This window comes from Mizuhopecten yessoensis, unplaced genomic scaffold (genome assembly GCF_002113885.1).
Source record: "Mizuhopecten yessoensis strain PY_sf001 unplaced genomic scaffold, ASM211388v2 scaffold3015, whole genome shotgun sequence".
NCBI lineage: Eukaryota > Metazoa > Mollusca > Bivalvia > Pectinida > Pectinidae > Mizuhopecten > Mizuhopecten yessoensis.
Window position 1 is genome coordinate 297,703 of NW_018404833.1, and position 26,649 is coordinate 324,351.

Genomic DNA, 26,649 nt, shown 5'->3' on the forward strand with positions numbered 1-26,649 from the left:
CTCTGTATTTATCATCGGGACTCACTTTAAGAATGTCGTAGAAACCGGAACAAGATGGACGCTAGATAGTTTCAGTGTCAAAGATTTATTGCCTTTTGGAGTCTCATAAGTGACATTAATGTGTTGAAATAACTTATAGCTGAACAATCTTGGTTTTAATTTTGGTGAAACATATTTTAAGGTATATTATTGTCTTTTGGAGTTTCTTTAGTCAAAGTGTCTTCGACATCAATGTGCCAGAATAACTAATAATACGCTATGATAAGCTGACAAATATATTAGTCTTTTTAAATTTAGTGACACTTATTTGGAGGTATATTATGGCATTATTAGTGTTTCATAAGTCATCAACTTTGGCTGGATATTGATCTAGTTTTATGTACGTGTTACTTGTCTTTATATGTAGATCAATATGTGACACTTTAATAAAATAAATCATTATTAGTACGCGGTTTTGTTCGTGTGTCCTTGACATGGTGTTGTTTCAGACACTACAACAGGAAGTATCCGTGTAGGTTGATTGCTGTCTCCAACAATGCCCGGGAAATAAAATTCACTGCTCCACAGACCTAACATTTATTTACGCGTAGAATGACGAAAGTACGTGTACTACCATCACAAATGTACAGTATACAATACTTGTTATAGTAACTATTTGTATCGCTGACCTCTATACTGACCTGGGTCATTTGACTAATCCTCGGTATTTGGAACACTGGCCTTTTTGAACACTGCTCAAGTACCTTCTGCTTATTGGCTCCATCCATAGGAGAACCTAAAGTAAATACACCAAGGGTTTGGAATAAGGTAACTGAAAAAAATAATGATGGGACATTTTTAAAGCAAAACGAATTAGGAAAATAAAGTGAACTATATAAAAATGAAAAAGATGAAAATTGCCAATCTATGAAAGAAATCGATATAATTATTGTGCAAATGAATAAATATTTATTATAATATTTGTATGCTTGTTAATATGACGATACGTGATGAAAACCAGTTTACGTATATAAATCGACGGATGCGTGACAAAACATGGTTCCCATCATAGCGGAAGGATTAAACAAAGCAAAACAACTACATTTTACGATGTTTATGGAGACAGCGTCCTTTCTGTGGAGACTTGTAGGTCAGTCCATTTTAGGTCAGACAGACATGGAATACCATTAGCCTAGCATATCGGGTACTTCCAGGATATGGCTGGCATGTAATGGTGCCGGAGGTTGTTCATGCGCATGCTCAGTGGAGATTAAACTGATATGATAGACCTTGACCTGTATTACCTGACCAAACACAAAGTATTGGTCGTCTGTATTTTTTAGAGGAACAGACACATGTCAGTTTCCTAATGACAAAATGGTTACTTACCGTAAAATACGAGGGGCACTCTTACGTATCCTTATAAACCATTACGTATCACAAGGCTGGCAAATTCACTTAAAACATGTGTTCTGAAAATCCTAAAGGCTACTGGTATTACTATAATCACTTGCCGCAATAAGCATTTCCTTTCTAAAAAGAGTTCTATTTGAATGAATCTGTGTTTTTAAAAAAAAAAAACGATTTTTTTTTTCATCTTTAAAAAAAATAAATAGCTTTAACTTGATGAGCAACCTTTATAAAGGTCACATGATAACGCTAAAAATCGTGATGATACACTGTTTTTTTATTATTCTGGATTGATCGATTTGATCACATAACAGGGCAATAAATTATGGTGTTTAACCTCTCGTGCTCGAGTTTCTCTGATCACATTTTCCTCATTCGGAACCTCTCTAGAATAAGACGTATTGCCAAAGTAACGAAAGTAGACAACACCAATGGCGTGAAAGAAGAATCGGAAACATTAATATCTAAAAGTTGAATGAATCCTACTTAACATAGGTTGACTACATCAAAACCAGATGTAAGGCGTTATGTATCGAAACTACCATAATATTGGATTAACTTAATTTCATTTACATCGCCAAACATTAATTATCAGTGCTTTTTCGAATTTGCCGATCTCCCAAATCTGCCGAAGTTCACAAAACAGGATGTTTGTGGAATTAGAATCTTATTTCCGACACTATAAATATTTATATGAAACATGGTAACTAAATACATTGTACATTCCTAGATCAAGTAGACAAAGCAGACAAGATATACATGTGATGGCTGTTAACGGTAACGGTTGGGCGGGAAAAGTCCTCCCTGCGCGTGATCCCACTTTACGGAGTCACCCTATCGAATTAACAGCCAATAAAAGTTTCAAGGACCATTCAAAAGGAGGTGCAGCAGTTCCGCGCGTGCGGTTATGTTTATAAGTACATCATGTATACCCTGTGCATGTACAATAGACTTTTCATTTATTGGCGTTATATGCTCTACATGATTTTATCTTAGGTGCACAAAGGCCTTTGAATGTATGAGTCCGTTACAACGTTTAGTCAGAAGGTGTTCACACACAAGACTCCATACGTAGTTCTGCTATTAACGCTAATTTTTATATATACATGTATATTGGTTATTCAATCAAAATATAAAGCAGCGTATTGCATCGTGGGATAATCAACATACCATTTTCTATTTTTAGACGTGTATGCCTTTGCGATCCAGACCGTATATAAACAAATTCTAAACAACGGCTGCATTGAAATACTTACGACTTTGCACGGTCAATATCTGATAAAAAATCAATCGTAGGCATTCCGAACAAACGCTAAGGTATCGAAACTACAACAGAAGCTGGCTGTGCATGTGCATTGCACGGCATGGAACCGCAGCTATGTGGCTCCATTTGTTACCAGATTAAAATGGTATGGCCGTGATTGGTGTTGTAGAATTTCAACTGCTGACCAACAATAACTACAGGTTTATGAAGACTATGGGCTAGTTTTGTAGTCGCCCACTGATAGCATAGGTAAATAGTCTAATTTTTTGGACCCTCATTATACTTAACAGTGTTGCTTGTTGTTTATTGTGACTACCCTCTACAACAATTCTCGCTATGAGGACATGACATTATTTGGATTTGACCTCAATTTACTACGTGGCGGGGTCGCCGATGGGGCAGAGGACCACTGGCATGCCAATAAAAAGGACTTTTCATTTGATTTGTTTGTGTAAGATAAAAAAAAGTTTGATTTATTCTCCCTGTACTTTTTCAAGGTCTCCGTGTAAATTCTTCCTTCGTTTATATGTTGCCCTTTATTTATTGATTTTGAGTTCGCATTATGATCTTGTTGACTGAAAACAATGAGTAGTATATTTGCGTGTTGTATCAATCTGATTAAAATCATATGTTATATGACTTCGTTAACTTCGTACTACGCCTGAACACCTGAGTGTGTCGCGGTCAGGGTCACGTTCAGGTGACCTTTATATTTATAAATACTCATTAACTTTTGACCAATCAGAGACCCACTTTCAAAAGGGCGCTCGGAGTTGTAACAAATATGGCGGATATTGATGAGAAAGATGCGAAAGGTCTAAAGTTCTTTGAGATTGATCGTCTGAAACCCGAAAAGAAAACAGATATTCGGAGCTTTATTAGAGAAGAAAGACTGTATATGGCGGTGTTGCCTACGCAATTATTACCGTTTTTCTTGGCGTCGTAGAAACGTCAGTTCCCGCTGCCATAATTGTTTTGGAAAACTAATCTGTTTGATACCCCTCGCTATTTATCTGTCAACCATGATATTCTGATTCGCTGGCAACCTTTTGCCAGCGCGCCTCTGATTGGTTCACCTAAAGGTCACTTGAATGTGACCCTGACCGCGGCACATTCAGATGTTCAGGCGGAGCCATGTAACAGATGATTTTAATCAGATTGCGTGTTGTTTGCACGTAAGAATAAAAGAGTGTCTAATTTCGAGGTTCCACAACAAAGCCCTCCTACTCTAAAATGGGTTCCAAAATTAAAACCAATAAAATTGACAAACGAAAACGATAAACAAACCTTAAATAATAACACAGAACGATTTTACCGATGCCATAACTGTAATAAACGGTAGCATTTTGTGGTATTCCCCAAATCCCGAGAGCGAGCTTATCTCGCCAATACACGTGTCTGGTCGGGATCTGGAAACCGTATACGACCCTGCTACCGTGGTCAGGTACAATGGGTTAGTATCGTAAAAGTTCTACAGAGAGTGTATGCCAGGTTATCAGACAAAGCAATAAAAATGTTATTTGACCCAATCAGTAACCACTTACATAACTATCCACCAGTACATAAAACGCTAGTATACAAACAATTTACCCTAATCTATACAAATCTATTTCTGTTTACGTAATGTCGACTCGTGTACTCGTCCGGTGTCTGCTCCGTTCTGGTTTGTTTGTATTCATCTTGCCGTACTTTAGGGAAAATCACTCTGTTAGGTTATTTAATAAAACGGAAAAGCACCGTTCCTTCTTTCCATAAAGTATGGCCATCTTCCCACGGAAGCGGCCATTATCTTATGCCAACTCCGATCACTTGGGTCTGTTACAGGGAAGAGATATAGTATATACGGTCAATTGAAAATATAAGAAATCTAATCGCTTTCATTCGACTGCAATATTATGTTTTTTAATGAAATAGACATAGTGTTGATTTCAAGTAAAAAATCACCACACAATTATTTGCTTACATTTCACTGTCTACATAAATATGACCCTAGCTGTTGTGACGCACAACTCCAAACAGACAAAGCATACGTATGAGTTGAAGAATTTGTAGAAAAAAACCCAATACCATTAAACTTTAAGAATTGTACGTTTCCTCTTATCGAAATATACGTTTCCTCTGAGATATATTTTCGTGCGTAAAACAGTTTTGGCGAGAGATGTTCTTCGTGGCAAAATGTTAAAATATATATGTTTTCTCGTTGGTTATATTTGTTACGCTTCATCGTGAGTGTGATTGATCTGTAATTAAAATATCTCTCTCAAAAGAAACGACAAATCAAAACAATTGTTTTATTTTGTAATACCAAATAAATAATATCGGTCACTTCGAGAGTTCCTATCCTTTCAAATAAAATTATTTGAATACAAAAAAAAGTATTTGACAAAATATTATGAACTAGTCTTAGAAATTAATATTTGCATACATTTGATTAAAAATAAATAAAGGAAAAAAAAACTTTCAAATGGATCTCACAAGATAAAAGATTACTCTGCGCAGTTTCAATATTAAAGTCTTCTCGGTCATACTGTGCGGGATGTGATTGTCCGTCATACTTGACCCTGTCTTCCCCGGACCGGTCACTGACAAATACACGGCCTGACCCACGTGTTAACGTAATGTATTAGTTTTCGTCAGTGAATCGGTATCAATTAGGCGCTTTTCCTGACGGTCAAGTCTTCTTTAGAACACGAGATTATGCGCGTTAGGGACGGACATGGGGAAACGTCCTTCACACAAAGAGAATGGATAATAATGAATATTTTTTACAATGCCAACCCAAAGTGGGTCCACTGCCACAATGGCATTATGCATTTTTTTTCAAAAGGTTTGCTTTAAACCGTCGAACCCAACCGAGTATCCTCGGCACTTCACCCAATACACTATGAGACCCCGATTGTGCTTATCCTTGTAAAGTACAAACCGCATCTAACGCAAACAAATCAATAAATCACTCAATCTTAAATCTGACCAGTGTCAGTGATCACTTGGCCGAATAATTCGGACACGAAGACAGCCAACTGACCAGCTGACAAGTTATAAACATGAGCAGATATAACGTGCAAACTACTGTCATTGACACGTGAACTACCAGGTCGCACGCGCATTTATAACATGACTTCCGGTCGACTTGGTACAATTCAAGCGTCCATATACAGTGTATACATCCGCATCTGGCTTTTTTACGCCGATTTTCAAATCAACGTTTCTTGGAGAGGATTTATTGTATACTAAATATTTTCATTTGATCAAATATCGAGTTCCCGTTTCCCTTCCCATTACTCCACACAAAAGGTGTTTGAGAGATTACTGATTATAGCGGGTCATCACACTAACCGTTCCTATTATACGCTTATCCCATTCAATTAAACATGCAGAATTTAACACTATGGTGAACTTTTGCGGTTAGTTGATAATTGATATGCATTTCAGTGAAAGGAAATGGGCCAACTATATTTCCATATCGATCCCCTGCACGTGTCCCGGATATACAGGTCTCGGTGATGCACGTGTGGTATTCAATACGTACGTTCAACGTCGATATCTTCGAATAGGAAGTATTTTGCAGGGCAATTCAAGGGCAATATCCGAACTGTTGTAAATCATGTTTACTGACTTGTAATGAAATAAAGGGCAATACCGTGAGAATATATGTAGACATTAAAGGAAGCTAGTATTGAGGCCTTGTTTTTTGCAATGGAGTATTTTGAGCATTAGTCAGATCACATGATGCAATCTTTGATATTGATTGAATGATCACATGATAAGTATACATGTAAAATGATGGAAGCACCACTTCCTTTGCTCTGGTACGCCCCCAAAAATGTGACGTTGCTCTCGGCATGCGGTGTATATATACATACAAATGTACATACCATGTACCACATTGGCAATAAAGTTTCCATATAATGTTATGTAATGTATTAAATCTAGTAATTGCACTCTGTTCAGGGTATATAAGTCTCGCAATGGGAAGGAAAAGTACCCTCGTCTCCTTCTGGGCAACGCTTCTTCCCTTGACAACAATGTGTGATCACATGCGCCTGCAGCAGAAGGCAATTCATGTACATGTAGTTCATAGCGCATGCGCCGTATTATGTACCATCAGTTCTAGTCAGCATATTGATAACAAAGTAGAGGAAATATCACTTTCACAAGATACCAGGTGAAGATATAATCTTTTCTGTGCAATTTCTGGATAGAGGGTCAAGGTGAGTCCTTATTGGACCAAATCCTTCAAACGAGCGTGGAGAAGCGCTGTGATAGATGAGCTAAGTCCTACTGCTTCTCCGTATAGCTTTCGTATCCATCTCCGCATTATTTTGCCGAGCTGCAAAACGATTATGGAGAGGAAATCAATAGCAGGGATGTAAACAAATATCCTTGCAAACTTATCGATATTGAAACCTCACAAAAGACATTAATCACACCACGGCTCGGATCAAGGGCCACTACAAAGACAACAAAGATACCGGTGTTGTGTTTAGACTTCAATTGAGCTGATCGGTGTGGTTTCTTTGTCCAATTATTAGCACAGGATTCTGTATCGAATAGACCGGTAAAGATCCAACTGACTCATCACTTCCGGTTATGGCCGACAGTCACGCTACGATGTTATGACGTAATAAATCTCTAGCCATGTTCTTGCCGTTTCAGATGTTTGTTTCACTAACATTCCGTAACTCATTCATTCAATTAAGTTTTTAAATAGTAAATTCTGCTGGCACGGAAGGAAAATCTAAGTTCAGGAAATCTCCTTTAAATTCAAATATCGCTTTTCTTTGAAAACTCTTCAATTGGAAATATCTTCCCAAGTACGGGAACAATTGTGGAGCTTGGATCAGACCCGAAATAAACTCCTATGTCCTTTTTGCACATTTCATACAATATCGTTCCGGACAGCATGACTAACAACAGGGTACTAGTCAGCAGATATCCCTTTCTTGCAGAAAATGAGATTTCAGCCATTTTCGTCAAAATTCACCAATGTTTTGACGAAATTGGTGTTCTAGTGATTTAGGTTTACACCGGAGGTTTATATGCCCCCTTCATATACCACGTGACCGCTAAATTTTGCGACTTTGTTTTCGGGAACTTGTATCTCGGTAACAACGTATTAGGACGTAAATCGACCTGTATGACCGCACTATACTACTACTACATTGTAAAATGCGGTCCCTGCTTAATTTGTGTTGGGTTGTTTTTGGTGTGCCCTCTCTTTGTTGGTTTATTTATTTTTGGGGTTTGGGTTGGGGGCGATTTTAAACTACAATTAGAACAAGTTATCCATTTTTTATCTCATATGTATTCTTGCCTGGTTCATTGTGTCTCACTAGAAGCCAAAGTTGTCTCCCCTGTGGTCTCTTCGCATATACTGTAGCGCCAGCCGAATAAGAATGAGTATCAGTTCATCTGCCCAGGCACCTCAGGTTTACCCCAGGTCTGAAAATAAAACGTGACCGGATCCTGCTCCAATGTCTAAGTCATGACATTATAATGTGATGGTACTATAAAATGGTCCTTAATTAACCCCACCAGCAGTGGACACTGTCGTCCGGTGACCATGCAGGCTGTTGCCGACACATTGCGAACTCCATCATAAATGGACACATGGTATGTTCGCCCTGAGTGCAATAAAGTTTCTGTTGTGACCCTGGTCTTGATTAATGACCAAAAATAAGGCATTCTATGACCAGTACCTCACCCTGAAGATTTCGCCAAGTATTACATAGGTCATCGACTGTGAAGCTATCATGCAGAGAGATAAAGAGGGGAGGTAGCCGTGATTGATGAGAATGGTCAAAAGTGATCATCTAACAAAAAGTCTCTAAATGTCTGATAATTTATAACCACCAGGCTACTACACTGATACTACACACTGGTACTACACTGATACGCTTGATACTTTTATCATAACTGATATATTCTAACTAATTTTGTGACATTTTACCAAAGTTGGGTGATAAATATAAATATCAATTCATAACAAACTAAATTGTCATTATATGTATACATGCAATAAGGCAATTTAGAATTTATTGAGAAAAACCGAAAATGAGAAATTGAGAAATATGTATTTTCCCGGTAATTCGCGAGGAAGGACGATCACCAATTTACATATCTTGCAAAGATTATAAAAGTTTGTTATTTCTTTCGCGAGAGTTTAGATACCCGCAAAATCTTGTCTTGTTTGTTTGCTTAATAGTTAACGGCTCAAAGACACAAATATCTTTTAAAGCCAAAACAGCCATCCAATACTTATTAAATGTGTAAACGGCATTCGTAAATATTCTGAGAATCCGCAGTATACGTTTATTCAAAATTGAATGAGATACAAATATATATTCGACTGTGAGAATTATTTCTTTGAAAGAAAATATTACAACTATAATTCGCCTTTAAAAGGTCTCTATTTAGCGTTCAATTATTTCTTATATTTTTAATGAGATACATTGTATTTCAAAACGTAGGAGGCAAGTCTTAACTTATTTAAACGTATATATAATCACAAACTTTATCAGAAAACAATAATAATTAGTTAACTCCTGGTAAAAAAAAAATATGTTTTGAAAAAAAACGATGAGCACGACATGATTTATCATAATTATCTCTGATGTATTGAACAAGATGATTCATAACACTGCATGATATGTCAAGTTGTGTCTTTGATCGGTGACTGAGTTACAAAACCTAATAGGTTTTTCATAACCTGATCTATAACACACATCTGTGCACTTACCTTGTGATAAGTACTTCATGTACAATCGCCTTAAAATCAATCGTTCCCCATCAAAAAAATCATAATTGTATGTTTGGCAGTCATAAAACATACCGTGACCACCCGGCATGTAACAGGGTAGCTCGTAAATCACGCTACTTATCTATTGTGTACGGAGTGCGTGTTTATTGACTCTGAGTAAACGACAGAACACCTGTATTCCCTGTGTACGGCAAACCGTTTGTGTGTTCCTTGTAAGGAGAACATCCGTGTGACGTGTGTACGGGGAACCATCTGTGTCGTGTGTACGGGGAACATCAATGTCTCGTGTGTACGGGGGGACATCAAAGTCTCGTGCACGGGGGAACAACAGTGTGTCGTTTGTACGGTGGGCCAACGATGTCTCGTGTGTATAAGGGAACACCAGTGTCTCGTGTGTACGGGGAGACATCAGTGAGTCTTGTGAACGGGGGAACATCAGTGTCTCGTGTATATAAGGGAACATCAGTAATTCTTGTGTAAGGGGGAACACTAGTGTCTCGTGCGTACGGGGAGCATCAGTGTCTCGTGTGGTCGGGGGAACATCAATGTCTCGTGTGTACGGGGGGACATCAGTGTGTCGTGTGTACGGGGGAACACGGTGTCTCGTGTGGTCTGGTGAACGTCAGTGTGTCGTGTGTACGGGGGAACATCAATGTCTCGTATATACGGGGGAACATAAAAGTCTCGTGTGAATGGGGGAACCTCAGTGTCTCGTGTGTATAAGAGAGCATCAGTGTCTCGTGTGTACGGGGGAACATCAGTGATTCTTGTGTAAAGGGGAACATCAGTTTCTCGTGTGATCGGGGAAACAACAGCGATTCTTGTGTAAGGGGGAACACTAGTGTCTCGTGCGTACGGGGAACATCAGTGTCTCGTGTGGTTGGGGGAACATCAGTGTGTCGTATGTACGGGAAAACATCAGTGTCTCGTGTGTACGGGGGAACATCAATGTCTCGTTCGTACGGGGGAACACCGATGTCTCGTGTGAACGGGGGACATCAGTGTCTCGTATATATGGGGGAACAACAGTGATTCTTGTGTAAGGGGGAACACTAGTGTCTCGTGCGAACGGGGAACATCAGTGTCTCGTGTGGTCGGGGGAACATCAGTGTGTCGTATGTACGGGAAAACATCAGTGTCTCGTATGTACGGGGGAACATCAATGTCTCGTGCGTACGGGGAACATCAGTGTCTCGTGTGGTCAGGGGAACATCAGTGTGTCGTATGTACGGGAAAACATCAGTGTCTCGTGTGTACGGGGGAACATCAATGTCTCGTGTGTACGGGGGAACAGCAGTGTGTCGTGTGTACGGGGGGACATCAGTGTGTCGTGTGTACGGGGGGACATCAGTTTGTCGTGTGTACGGGGGAACACGGTGTCTCGTGTGGTCTGGGGAACATCAGTGTCTCGTGTGTACGGGGGAACATCAATGTCTCGTGTGTACGGGGGAACATCGATGTCTCGTGTGAATAGGGGAACATCAGTGTCTCGTGTGAACGAGGGAACATCAGTTTCACGTGTGTACGGTGACCATCAGTATCTCGTGTGTAAGGGAAAACATCAATGTATCGTGTGTACGGGGGAACATCAGTGTCTCGTGGTGTCTGGGGAACATCAGTGTGTCGTGTTGTGTACGGGGTGTCATCTGTGTCTCGAGTGCACGGGGTAACATCAATGTCTCGTGTGTACGGGGGAACATCAAAGTCTGGTGTGGATGGGGGACACCAGTGTGTCGTGTGTATAAGGGAACATCAGTGTCTCGTGTGATCAGGGGAACATCAGTGATTCTTGTGTACAGGGGAACATCAGTTTCTCGTGTGATCGGGGGAACATCAGTTATTCTTGTGTACAGGGGAACATCAATGTCTCGTGTGTATAAGGGAACAACAGTGGCTCGTGTGTACGGGGGAACATCAGTGATTCTTGTGTACAGGGGATGATCAGTGTCTAGTGTGATCGGGGGAACATCAGTGTGTCGTATGTACGGGAAAACATCAGTGTCTCGTGTTGGGGGGGGGGGGGGGGGAGAACATCAGCGATTCTTGTGTAAGGCGGAACATCAGTGTCTCATGTGTACGGGAAAGATCAGTGTCAGTTTCTCGTGTGGTCGGGGAACATCAGTGTGTCGTGTGGTCGGGGAACATCAGTGTCTCGTGTTTGGGGGGAACATCAGTGTCTCGTATGGTCGGGGAACATCAGTGTCTCGTATGGTCGGGGAACATCAATGTCTGGTGTGTACGGGGGAACATCGATGTCTGGTGTGAATGGGGGAACATCAGTGTCTCGTGTGTATAAGGAAACATCAGTGTCTCGTTTGTACGGGGGAACATCAGTGATTCTTGTGTAAGGGGAAACACTAGTGTCTCGTGTGTTCGGGGGAACATCAGTGTGTGTCGTATGTACGGGAAAACATCAGTGTCTCGTGTTCGGGGGAGGGGGGGAGGAGGTCGATATCTCGGAACATCAGTGTCTCGTGTGTACGGAGGGACAACGATCTTTCGTGTGTACGGGGGAACATCGATGTTTCGTGTGTACGGGGGAACATCGATGTCTCGTGTGTACGGGTGACCATCAGTGTCTCGTGTGAACGGGGGAACATCAGTGTCATGTATGTTAGAGTACAACACATCATTATATAGTGTTAGGACGGTCTCGACCACTTCTTTTCCACTTTGAACATACAAAAACACAAATGTATTCTAAACACATGTTTCAGCCTTTTCTATACAGGGTTTTGGTCCTCGATCCAATTTTTTCCATAAGTATTACGGACGTCAACTATCCGCCAAACACTGCCCTATCCGTTATAAATAAGATAGGTGAGTTGCGACGTGCGCTTCCACTGTTTACCAAACCCTGTCCTTTGTACTGGATAAAGGTTTAAGCGTTACGGACGTACACGTCCACTATCCATCAATCAGTATCCTGTGTATTAAGGTTTGTGTATTACGGACGTCCCCGTCCACTATCCACCAAACTAACTCCTGTGTATTAAGGTTTGTGTATTACAGACGTACACGTTCACTATCCAGTTAACTGTATCCTGTGTATTAGATATACAGGTTTGTTTATTACAGACGTACATTAGATAAAGGTTTGTGTATTATAGACGTACACGTTCACTATCCACTTAACTGTATCCTGTGTATATTAAGGTTTGTGTATTACGGACGTCCACGTCCACTATCCACCAAAGTAAATCCTGTGTATTAAGGTTTGTGTATTACGGACGTCCACGTCCACTATCCACCAAACTATATCATGTGTATTAAGGTTTGTGTATTACGGACGTCAACGTTCACTATCCACCAAACTATATTCTGTGTATTAGATAAAGGTTTGTGTATTACGGACGTACATGTCCACTTTCCACCAAACTATATCCTGTGTAATAGATAAAGGTTTGTGTATCACGGACGTCCACGTCCACTATCCACCAAACCAAATCCTGTGTATTAGATAAAGGTTTGTGTAGTACAGACGTACACGTCCACTATCCACTTAACTCTATCCTGTGTATTAATAAAGGTTTGTGTATTACGGACGTCCCCGTCCACTATCCATCAATCAGTATCCTGTGTATTAAGGGTTGTGTATTACGGACGTCCACGTTCACTATCCACCAAACTATATTCTGTGTATTAGATAAAGGTTTGTGTAGTACAGACGTACACGTCCACTATCCACCAAACTATATCCTGTGTATTAAGGTTTGTGTATTACGGACGTCCCTGTCCACTATCCACCAAACTATATCCTGTGTATTAGATAAAGGTTTGTGTATCACGGACGTCCACGTCCACTATCCACCAATCTATATCCAGTGTACTAGATAAAGGTTTGTGTACATGTATTACGGACGTACAGGTTCACTATCCACTTAACTGTATCCTGTTTATTGAGTGGAGGGTTGTGTTTTACGGACGCGTACGTCCATTATCCAACAAATTCTATCCTGTGTATTAGATAAAGGTTTGTGTATTACAGACGAACACGTTCACTATCCACTTAACTGTATCCTGTGTATTAGATAAAGGTTTGTTTATTACAGACGTACACGTCCACTATCCACATAACTGTATCCTGTGTATTAGATAAAGGTTTGTTTATTACAGACGTACACGTTCACTATCCACCAAACTCTATCATGTGTATTAGATAAAGGTTTGTTTATTACGGACGTACACATTCCCTATCCACTTAACTGTATCCTGTGTATTAGATAAAGGGTTGTTTATTACAGACGAACACGTTCACTATCCACTTAACTGTATCCTGGGTATTAGATAAAGGTTTGTGTATTATAGACGTACACGTTCACTATCCACCAAACTCTATCCTGTGTATTAGATAAAGGTTTGTTTATTACGGACGTACACATTCACTATCCACTTAACTGTATCCTGTGTATTAGATAAAGGTTTGTGTATTATAGACATACACGTTCACTATCTTCCAAACTCTATCCTGTGTATTAGATAAAGGTTTGTTTATTACAGACGTACACGTGCACTATCCACTTAACTGTATCCTGTGTATTAGATAAAGGTTTGTGTATTATAGACGTACACGTTCACTATCTACCAAACTCTATCCTGTGTATTAGATAAAGGTTTGTTTATTACAGACGTACACGTTCACTATCCACCAAACTCTATCCTGTGTATTAGATACAGGTTTGTGTATTACAGACGAACACGTTCACTATCCACTTAACTGTATCCTGTGTATTAGATAAAGGTTTGTTTATTACAGACGTACACGTTCACTATCTACCAAACTGTATCCTTTGTATTAGATAAAGGTTTGTGTATTATAGATGTACACGTTCACTATCCACTTAACTGTATCCTGTGTATTAGATAAAGGTTTGTGTATTACAGACGTACACGTTCACTATCCACTTAACTGTATCCTGTGTATTAGATATACAGGTTTGTTTATTACAGACGTACACGTTCACTATCTACCAAACTGTATCCTGTGTATTAGATAAAGGTTTGTGCATTACAGACGTACACGTCCACTATCCACTTAACTCTATCCTGTGTATTAGATAAAGGTTTGTGTATTACAGATGTACACGTCCACTATCCACTTAACTCTATCCTGTGCATTAGATAAAGGTTTGTGTATTACAGACGTACAGGTTCACTATCCACTTAACTGTTGTATTAGATAAAGGTTTGTGTATTACGGACGTACACGTCCACTATTCACCAAACTGTATCCTGTGTATTAGATAAAGGTTTGTGCATTACAGACGTACACGTCCACTATCCACTAAACTCTATCCTGTGTATTAGATAAAGGTTTGTGTATTACGGACGTACAGGTTCACTATCCACTTAACTGTTTCCTGTGTATTGAGTGGAGCTTTGTGTGTTACGGACGTACCTGTCCACTATCCACCAAACTGTATCCTGTTTATTGAGTGGAGGGTTGTATGTTACGGACGCGTACGTCCATTATCCAACAAATTATATCATGTGTATTGTGTAAAGGTGTATGTGTTTAGGACTTATTCGTCGCTTGTATGCCAAACCCTACCGTATACAATTATGTGAGTATTAAGGGTGCTCTCGCCTAGAAACCGCGAAAAACTGGCATGCGTACTACTGTTTGTATGGAAGTTCCTGAATGCTGCATTTGACCAATAATCACCAGTTAGCAGTGTATGCAATACTTTGTGAATCACGAGCGCAGCGTATTCGGCCGGGTACCGCCAGACTCTTTCAAAAGTATTTTGTATAGTGTTTAGTGTATTACGGGCGTACTCGACCAGGATCCGCCAAACTCAGCTCGCGGCGGATAAGTACAGAGAGGTGTAGTACCTTGCGATTGCCGAGGAGGGCATCTGTATATGCGTGGTATATCGATATGCGAACTGATCGGGAAACAGATGTCTAAGAAATCGATCCCTGGGGCGTTAGTATCATAGTGTATATTTAACGTAATCAAGAGTTCATCGTAATCTCCACAGCCCGCATCTCCTAATCTATACTACGCCACATAGGACGGGTAACTATAGTGTAGGAGTTAAAGCAAATTAGATGTGACAAACAACGCCATGTGAATGTATTGCCGACCGATTGTATCTGTGTCATTGTGATCAGCCCCACTGACCCGATACTAAGTCCACAACAACCTCGACACAGGAACTTACGAAACACCTAAGACATTCTGACAACTGGAAAATATACCTAATATAACTTTCAAAATCACTTCAGTATTTGTGATTTTTTTTCTTTCAGTGATATGTTATACTGCCTGGATGGATTTATGAAAGTGAAAAGACTCGGCTGGGATAACAAACAAAATCGTCTTGAGCAAACATTGAACAGGGACTATTAGCAAAGGATTATTGTAAGTACCCTTTTACACAAGTATATATACATATATCCAGTGGCGGATCCAGAAACCTATCTGGGGGTGGGGGTGGGATTGGGGGTGGGGGTTCCATGTGGGGTAAAATTGAGGGGAATGGTGAAAACATGTGATTTTTAAAGAAAACTCTCATGGTGGTGGGTTTCTTGAAGCCCAAAACCCCCCTCTGGATCCGCCACTGATATCCTATCTCCTGTTTTCCTGTCTTAACACCGGGCATTGTGAACCAGAACGTTGATGTTTTTCTAATGAATTAGCCTGGGACAGAAAAAACATATGTTACGGCCTAACTTTATATAATTCTAGTCACGTGCATACTCATTTATCAACCCTGAAAATCTTTTTAATGTTATAAATATTGTGTATTTATATATCGACCACGACAGATACGAATCCTGGACTCAATGTGTTATCAAATTTAATAAAGTCTATTGTTATTATTTTATTTATTTGCATATGTATTAAGGACGTTAAAAAATATACAAAATATATTATGATTTTAACGTTATTGTATAAATAGTAAACGGAATAAGTATAAATGTTAATGTCGCAATTATATGTAGTGCAAATGCAATCTGCAATGGAGTCGCGAGGATCGAGCCCCCTTTAAATTTGCTCTAAGGTAAAGTGGCCAAGTAGTGAGACTAAGGGTTACCGGGGAAATTCTCTACAGAGACGGGATACCATTAGCTGGATAGTGGGACAGCCAGACTAGCGGTCTCTCGATTGTATTGGGTATCGACTGTATTAGTTTAATGGATTGAGTTATAGATTTACCTCAGCTATAGAACAAATATTGATGCAACGTCTTATTACTGTGTTTTGATAAAACGATTTAGTATTTCATACACCAATTAACAGCTGCTTGAAAGTGGCATTGTATCAGATATGTAAGTTTTATGGTACATGTATATTGAAAATTAAGTATAGTTGATAATCCGGAAATGAAGACAATACAGAGCTTAATTATTTATAATATTGAAACTGTTATGAAAAACCCACCAACACGGTAGCGTCCTGGATCTCGTAACAGTTAATGAGACTGCGAAATGAGTATATGTAGGCCTACATTCCATTCTCCTCCTTCAAAGCATTTGGACCCGGATAACACCTGTTTATCAAGTAGGAAACCACAATATTGTTGTAATTTATCAATACTTAGATGATCGTTTGCTGAAACTGTTTGGTTAGTCCATTCGATTTTTGTTCTATTTTTGAAAACTCTGATTGAAGGTACAGTGGCATTTCCGGTTCCGGGTAGCTACATGTGTACGTGACTTTGCAATATCCTCTATCGGTATAAATAGTAATCACACGTCTGTCCATTTTGGCTGTCCAATATGCGTTGATGTAATGTGTCATATTTCCCGCGCTTGTAAAAGAGGTTATGAAAATAGACAAATTTAAATTTGGAATCTTGATTGCATAAACGATGATGGGATATCAAAAGCACGACAAATGAACTGGTTCACAGGAAGCTGAAGCTGATCATGACTGCCCATACACTGAATACTCACCGCCAGATTGTCGTGTCTAGGGCCCGGGCTAATGGAAGTTCCGCAGTTAAAATGGTATCGACGACACCAATAAAATACTGCCATAGAAATGCTGAATGGAACCCATCTGGAACACTTACCCGTTAAATCGACACTTAATGGTTTAATTTTTAATGAAGGTCATGCCATCACTCATATTTAAAATGTAGATAGCAGTTCGCAGTTATAGTGTCTGGATAATTAAGAATAAGTTCCATCATTATGATTGATTCCACACACTTACAAATGTACGACATTTCCGGTTCTTTCGGTTCATATCCGATTTTTCGCAGTTTAGTCCGCGGACTGCCAGTATTTACGGAGATCCGTGTCGAAACCATCTACCAACTCCCGATCTGTCGCGAACCGTCGTCCGAGAACACGGTACCGAACACATCTTCATGTACATTGATATTTGTTTACACAATTTCAGCCGTATTTACAGTCACTGTATTGCGCATTTGTCGTCACGCGTGAACAGTTTTGGTTCTCACCAGGAATAGTTTCGTTTCCTCTTTTGTTTTAAACATATTTTATTGTGATTTATATACAAAGTGAATTTGGCACAAGTTTAACAACTTATATTAAGCCCTTTCCCAACAGTATATTAGTAAAAATTATCAAAATGGCAAATTACATATATATTTACATTGGCTTTAATTGAGAGACAGACAGAGACAGAGAGAGGGATAGACTTTTCACAATTCACAACTTTCTGCTGTTCAAATGTACATCACATCGTTTCCTCTATGAACAGATATTACAGCAAACTGGGAAAATCTTTAAAGATGTTGATGATTCATCAATTTTTAACTCTATTTAAAAGATTAAGTCAATATGATGTTTGTACATATGTATATACTCCTTGAAATGAGTTGATTTCGAAAATTATATCATTCTTCAGCAAAACATGTCAATTAATAAAGAAGTCGCCGTTTGTTTTATTATCATTATTCATAGGGTTTAAAAATGAATTAATCTTTGCTGTCATGACTTTATATATTAAAAGGTAACCGTTTCCAATTTTCTACTTGTTTTATAAAAATTCAGTCGCACAGGGAATTTCTTTTTCCGTCTTTAGGATAGTTTTTATTGTCCCTACGACAGTAGCAGTAGAAATTTGTCAGAAAAGTGCCTCATGATTTTAAATAAAATATCGATGCAATGGTATGAAATTGACCCCAATTTACATGAGTTTTACATTGAGGACCGTCATCTAGGATGACTTAATTTAATTTGACCTCGTATCTATGAAATAAGGAGTATTCAAAACATTATAGCAGAATCACGCACCACATTATAACCCCTGTATTCTTTATAGTTAAAAAAAGTACAACTGTTTTAGAAAACATTACAGAGAGAGCGAGAGAAAAAAATAATTCTGTGTTGTTTTAAAAAGGATAAGTATACATATCATTACCAACAGTCATAATTTGACTGAAGGTGAACTTTTATACAAAATCACTTTTGCAATCATCTTAAGGATGCGTGCTCTTGTTGATTCATATTTTCCTTATAATATCTTTGAATGAGTCAAGCGCATAAAAAGAGCGAATCGACCCATATATTTTATTCAGCCAGTTTTGATAGCAATATTTTTTTTCCCGCAAACATGAAGATCAATTAAAAAGAAAGTTTAGTATTTTCAAAATGAGCAGCCAACACCATTGAAAAATAACGTAGACATATTTATAAATAATTAAACTACGTCTTCAAATCTTGATTTTTCTGTTTTTCCGTATTCCATTTAACGTTTTCTACTTACCTCCCTTTAAAAACTCCTTTTAAATGATCAACACAAGAACATGATTTACATCTAGGATAAGATAGCCATCAGTATGTATCTTACTGGTGTATCTTTCATCTTTTACAATATGTCTAATACGCCTAGCTCAGTGTGTCAAATAAAGCTCATTTGTTTATCAAATTAGAATATATAGCCTCGATTCGTAGCAGCCCTTCGAATAACGCGATGAAAAAGCCTATTATGTGGCTTTACCGAAGAATTCACAAAGCATTGTTTTTGCAGAACTCAAATTTGGAAATTTAATAAGTTTCTGCTTCCGTTTAAGAAGCATCACATTCACTTAGACAGCATCAACATTTAAAATTGATTCGGACTTTGGTGACGATCGGCAGAATCTCATACAAAATATTTCTTTATGCAAAAATATGCTCTAAAAATGAGCAACCAGGACTGTCAGACTGCACTTTGTCATGCCATTCTTATTAACTTGTGTATTCTGACTCTGTGCGTGGTCCATTTTGGCTTCAGCTTCGTTTATTACAACTGTCCCCCGTTTTGAAAAAGACAGATGAGAGCGCTCAGCCATGAAATGCATGATGGACCAAACTTCTTATTTGAAGTATTGAATTAAGAAGTGTCTGTTTTGTTTTGTAGAAACTAGGATGGGATCTTTTTCTCCAATGCACTGACTTAATTTTACTTTTCTTCTAAAAGCGTGCATTATCTTTGACTTGCTCAAGAAAACGTGCGCATATCAACCAATCAAAAATGGCCTAACAAATTACATTTGAAATCGTCGGGGACATATTGCTATATCGAAGCTGACATGCTTTTCTCTTGAGATGAGGAAAACCACCAGATTTTATCGTCAAAGCTGTCAGTTGTGTAGGGATGAAAACGGTGTCTGACGTATGTGATTTGTGTGGTAATAACTGGCGTACAGAACTCTCGTGTAGAAATACCTTCCCGGGGCTATACTGAGCTGAAACAGAAGCATAAGTATAGAAATAAACATTACATGTTCACGGTTATCATGCTCCATTGCTGTATAGTATTTCATCATATAGAAGAAGTAAATGAAATATGTTTGAAATACGACAACGCCAATGTCTGTTTCACTTTTGACATGTTCAGATGTTTGGTAATGGCGGGGTCCCTTGCCTCCTGCTCTAGTAATGTCAGTCAGAAAGCCGATTATTAGGATTAAAATCGTGACACTATAGAAACCGTGTTTTGTCTATGTCAGGCCAAGTCGGTTTTTGTAAAGTATCGTAACGAATTCACGTCAAAAAAGCGACGAATACACGCCATTTGTTCTAAAATATGATGTCCTTTACTTGGCTTTGTATATTTTTGTCTCTTTGTTTTGGCCGCTTATTTTGCCTACTTCAGGCCTTATTTCTTTTTGTGTAGCATTCTTTCCTCTTTCACTTTTTCGTTATTTCGTTTAAATTGCTTGGTATCTTTCCGCAGGCGACAGAGCGAAAAGACGAAGTGTACGAGACTTTATAAGGGAAGAAAACCCGGAAATGACGTATGTTTATACATATTTTTAATGAAATAGTTTCATCTTTGATAAGGTCGGGTAAGGTCAAATCTATGTAAATTGACTTAGTTTATAGTATCAAAGATACGCCTTAAGCTTCCTTAGATCAGGCTTATGGTGAAGTCCCACTGTGGGTGTTACCCTCCAGAACTCCTTACATACCCATCAATATCTCATGTTCAAATAAATATAAGCTTTAATTTTTTTTGGTAACACTTATCTCAAGAATGATTTTACCCAATAAGACCAAATTGGCAAAAAAAAGTGATACCGGACTCTTTTATTTAACTCGCACGGAGGCCGTTTGTATGCCTTTTTCTTCATTAGATATCTTCTATATTCCATTATTTTGGCGATTAGAGACATTTGATTTCTATTGCCACATGCAGAGACATCGTTTCTCCAATTAACTCGCCAAATCTTATTACACAGATATGAAATTTGACCATAGATCTGTTCCCCTTTGACCGCATGGTAGACTAGAATTATATTTTGATTAGTCCCTGCCTCCGTTGTATTGCCGAAGGCTCCCGTTGTGTGGTGATATCGTGCTGAAAACACTAGCCTTTGCTCTCTGCGATAGCAATTTACTGATTGGCTCTCGACAGCACGCTGCGCAGTCTATGAGGCTGCCTAGCTGATCATTTATGTACCCAGGGAAACATAACGTTTGTCTTTCTATCATGCGGTGGGGATCGATTTCCAACGCCGAAGTCAGAACTGCTATGAAATGGAAAATGTTGACTGGAACTCTTTCGTGTGATATTTTATTATAATATTCAATATAAAAGCAAATTGTTTGCTAAGTTACACTTTTCCTTTACATGTATAATGAAATGATGACATTTTATTAATTTCCTGGTTACACAAGGGCACACTTACAATACTGTATCTCACATTTTTAACTTCTGTAATTCATAATTACAGAAACTACGATCGTTTACTCTATAACTTGTTTTAAATTCAGATATTTCACATTTGGAACAATATGGTGTAAAATGCTATACAGATTGTGTGATTTATGACACGTAAGCACTCCGTCCAACAAGAATAATTTGGTAGATAAGACGAATGGGTGACAGATTCTATTAATTTCATATCGCAGACACATTCTATCCTGTTAGTTAATGTAAGAATTAATGCGGAATCGACCAGTGTCTGTGTCATTTTTTTCTCCCTTCGAAATCACTTCTTTCGACATTTTTTTAATATTCTCATACTTATATTCGCTGCGGTATATGTAAATCATACGTAATTTGTATCCGTATGAAGACCGCACAGCGTAGTTGGTAATGTGCCGGCCTGTTTCGCGTAAGGTCGAAGTTCGGATCCCCCAGACGGTATGATGTCGGGTCGTGTCTTTGGGCAAGACACTTTACCCTTGTTGTGCAAGTCCACCTACTAGAGTGGGTGTAACATAAGCTGGGTTTTGTGTTACGGTTTCCGTACTGTGGTAATCAAGTGACGTGGCTCTGTAAATAAGACTTTAGAAACGCAGACTCATGGAAAGAAGAACACGTCTACAATTATAATACTACTTATATACTTTCACCGAATGCACAAAAACTCATGCATATATTTATAGGTGTATCATTAAAAGACAGTATTGTAATAGACATGCATGCTATTATATTATAGTGAAAAAGTGACATGTTTGGTGTTATACGCTAAAATTTTAAAATATAGTGTATAACGTTTCTTGTAAAGGAAAGAATCTAAAATAATAGTTCGTGAAAAGTTCAACTATAGGCTTATAAGCCTCTGTATGAACATAGTAAAAGAAGTTTCATTTTACATTTCTTTAGAAAGTTTGTCCCAATCTTGACTGCCAGATGCATATAAAATATTTTAAATAAAAAAAAAATCTGTGTTTTAAAAACAATATATTTCCGTGGATGCTTTTCTAATAGTTCGTTACTGAATATTTTCAGCGAAAATAAAACCTTTGGAAAGACAATGTGTTACCGTACTATTAATGCATGGTATAATTAACTATTTTAATTCGAAGTATTTTTGAACTGACATCCATTTCAAAATGTTCAACATTTCTTATGAAGGAGCATCATCATCAACAACTCCCAATACATAGACGCACACATTCACGTGGTAGGAAAATCTAGACGAAACTGCACTCGTACTATCTCTAGCTTATTTCGTATCGTTGCTGAGTTATATACGTGCGTCTGGCAACCCTTTAGAACATTAAGCGCCTTAGAGTAATTTCCTCGGGATTACATAGGACCCATGTTGTACAATAATCATCTGTTTGTTTGACGTCACTTCTGCCCTGTAATCAAAGCACAATTGCAGCGCAATGTCCTTGTTTCCAAAAATAAAATTTCATTGAATAAGATAACAATGGACTAGGACTTACACAGGCGTAGAATGACCTGTGTTTCTAGTCTAACCCCTATCTCTACCATCATAAGTATGTATGCGATCCTCGTGGTGTGTTTGTTATTTGGAGTTCTTTTAGTCGCGGATGCCAATACTCAGACTAGCTGAAGCAGGTTGAATGAACTGTCATATACTATACTTGCACTGCTATTGAGTGTCGACGTATTATTGGGATATATACCCCGGTAACACTCATACAATACAGAGATGTTTATGGACATTCCATTATGTTTTCATTAACACGTTGACCACGTGTAATGTAATGGGAGAAATATGACGTGTGCACCCTATTAAAAAGCCATGACGGAAATTCAGAAGTACCGTGTCCGTGTACCTTCAAATCTGTTCTTTATGTACGAATACGAATGCCTGGTTATTCATCAATCATTCATCAACGTCTGATTAAGACTGTAATTCATCATCCGCTTTCGTCCTTCTTCCATCTATCTCTTCGCCTACAGTCTATCTTTCGTCATCCAACTTCAGTGTACCTGATGCTTTGTCGCCTAGCCGTCAATCTTACGTCCTTATTCCCATCCACTCGTTCACCAACTGTCCATACTTCCGTTTATCAACCATCAATACTTCCGGTTACCCGTATATCTACATTCATATGCCTTGCCACCCGTCTATCATATGTCCATTCTTCCGGCTACCTGTCAATACACTGTCCATACGTATCCACACGTCAACCAAATGCCCATTCTTCCGGCTACCTGTCAATACATTGTCCATACGTTTCCACACGTCAACCAAATGCCCATTCTTCCGGCTTCCTGTCAATACATTGTCCATACGTATCCACACGTCAACCAAATGCCCATTCTTCCGGCTACCTGACAATAACCTGTCCATTCTTATCGATTCGTCAATTAGCTGTCCATACTTCCGGCTACCTGTCAAAAAACTGTCCATGCGTATCCACTCGTCAGTCAAATGTCCATACTTCCGGCTACCTGTCAATAACCTGTCCATACGTATCCTTCCGTCAGTCAAATGTCCATCCTTCCGGCTACCTGTCAATAACCTGTCCATACGCATCATTCGGTCAGTCAAATGTCCATACTTCCGGCTACCTGTCAATAACCTGTCCATACGTATCATTCGGTCAGTCAAATGTCCATACTTCCGGCTACCTGTCAATAAACTGTCCATACATGTACATATCCGCCCGTCTATCAATTGTCCATATTTCCGGCTCCCTGTCAATAAAATGACCATACTTATCCATCCGTCAATCAACTGTTCATACTTTCGGCTCCCTGTCCATACTTATCCATCTATCAATCAACTGTCCTTTCTGTCGATAAACTGTCCATACCTATCTCTCGTCTATCAACTGTCCATACTTTCAGCTATCCGGCAATTACCTATCTATACATGTAGTCTCTATATTTACACCAATTTGTCAATCAAATAACCATACTTCCGCCCACATTTCAGTCAATCATCCATAATTCCACAAATCTGTTATTCAAATATCCACACTTCCGCCAAATGTTCTGTACGGACAATGTCGACATCGCCAAACAGGCCGCGGAGTGATTTTGATAAAAAAAATTCAAAATAACCCAACATGCATGGGTTTTGATAGCATTGGCAAACGTTTGTTTAGATCGTGAACAAATATGAGCTTCATCAGATATGTGTAATGGTTACGGAAAGAGTAATTACGATGAAAAGTTAGCAAGGCATTTAGCATGTACGCCATGCATTACTGGATGGCTGTGTGCACGTGGTCGAGTGTGACTCCGGATCTGTTCCGTCACTGTGTTTATTTATGGTGAAAACATTTTAGCAAAGTGCTGTTTAGTTTCCGTTAATCTGCCATTAAAAACGAAACAACATTTAACAGTTGGTGCACACGGAACCATGACAAACTTATTGAATTTCACAATAAACAAAGCTTGCAGCAGGTTGTTATCGCTGATCTGTGCGCATGTATTTTTTATGAAGAGATAAAGAAAAAAATCAATTAACGATTACTGTTTATTTAAAAAAAAAAAAGTAGAATGGTGAAATAATATCGGAGATTTTAAGTAAAAGTTCCTCATTCTTGATGTGTGGCCGTATAAGTCACGCGCATATATAATTTGTAATGCTTACAGATAGATGTATGATAAGGCGATAATGTAGCCGTTCTCTGCACATTCCTACCTCACGGGGGGTTTGATAAAGGTTTATCAGCAATAATTTTTTCACTCACGGTGTATGGTTTCTATGATAACTGAGAACGGGAACGTAACATAAACATCACTATTACCTTGCAATGAAACACCCATAAAATCTGTCGTGTTTGGGGTGTTAGTTATAAGAGCTAAGCTCACGGGTGCCGAAGGCACCCGTGCGAAGCTCTTTACCGGTAACATGTGCGTGTAAATAGATCTGATCCAACCAAACTGATTCCATCACTGAATCGTACAGCTACAGCCTAGAAACTTTTTCGTACTTCCGGTGACCTCTTCCGGTTTCATGGAGCCCGTAAATATGCCTAATCGAACGACATGTAACGTAGCACAGAAATTATGTATTCGAAACTACGATTTTTTCAAAAAATACTGACCATATTCAAAAAAATATTGACCATATTCAGAACACTGAGCGAGTTTATTTCCACGATTTCTTTACTTTTCTTCCGAATCGAGAAAACGAGTTAGCATGGTCATCAAAAAGCTTACATTAATGTAGTCTCGCTCAACCAGACTCTTATCGTTTGCGGTTGAACGAAACAAAAAGTAATGTCACAAACACATAGCGTCGAAGGGTGCGTAATAATGTGGTTATATTGTAAATTTGGGAAAGCAATAAATAATGTGATACTAACATCTTTCTTAACATACAATTTTCCGTCTGTACACACACCGTAACACACGGATGTCATCCCCCACTAGGACGGAAATACCCGAGTATGTACGAAGCAGGGTCATTGAAGAGGTCGCTTGATTCTCATTGGATAATATGGTCAGATCATTGATGAGGTCAAATTTCACGGGTCGTCTGCTGCAGTTGTACACAGATACACATGACATGTGCAAAGGAATCACCGGCAGCTTTTAACGGGAAACGTAAGGTTTTTCAAAGGATCATTACTTGCTCTGCTTTAAGAATATCATTAAGGAAGACTTAGACACATACCATTTTCACCACTTTTACTTTGTGTTTAACAGAATGCATAATATGGGTCCATCAGCAACCATTTCTATTGAAAATCAAAACTATTCTGCATATGATGTACATATGATGATGGCAACTGTGTTTTCCACTGTCTAAGTTTATCATTCAATAGTGACTTCTCAAATACTGAAAATTTCAGAAAGCAAATTTGTACACAAATCTACCAAAACTGGGATACATGGGCAAATGAACTTGCTATAGCACATTACCCATCTATTACAAAATCCAGTTACTGGAGGGGAATGGTACAAAATGTAGGTTGAAGCGTCCTTTGAGTTATTATGCTTTTAGAGTATCACCAGGTACAACATTGTCTACACACTTCTGACTTTCACATTGTCCATTTCTTCATATGTTCTTCTCATCAGTATCAATTAACTTAATCATTGTAGAATGGTACATCTTATAATTGCATGCAACTGATTCGAGAGGCAGAGGTCTGCAATGCT

The 26,649-nt window shown here is 38.8% G+C and overlaps 1 protein-coding gene across 1 annotated transcript in view; it reads left to right on the forward strand.

Annotated features, from left to right (window-relative positions):
* Positions 1-15,622: 15,622 nt before the first annotated feature.
* The window catches only part of LOC110446836 (muscarinic acetylcholine receptor M2-like), a 73,922-nt gene continuing 62,895 nt past the window's right edge, over positions 15,623-26,649 (forward strand). The window contains exon 1 of the mRNA XM_021492157.1: positions 15,623-15,780. The gene's annotated coding sequence lies outside the window, so the exon portion shown is untranslated. The remainder of the gene's footprint in view (positions 15,781-26,649) is intronic.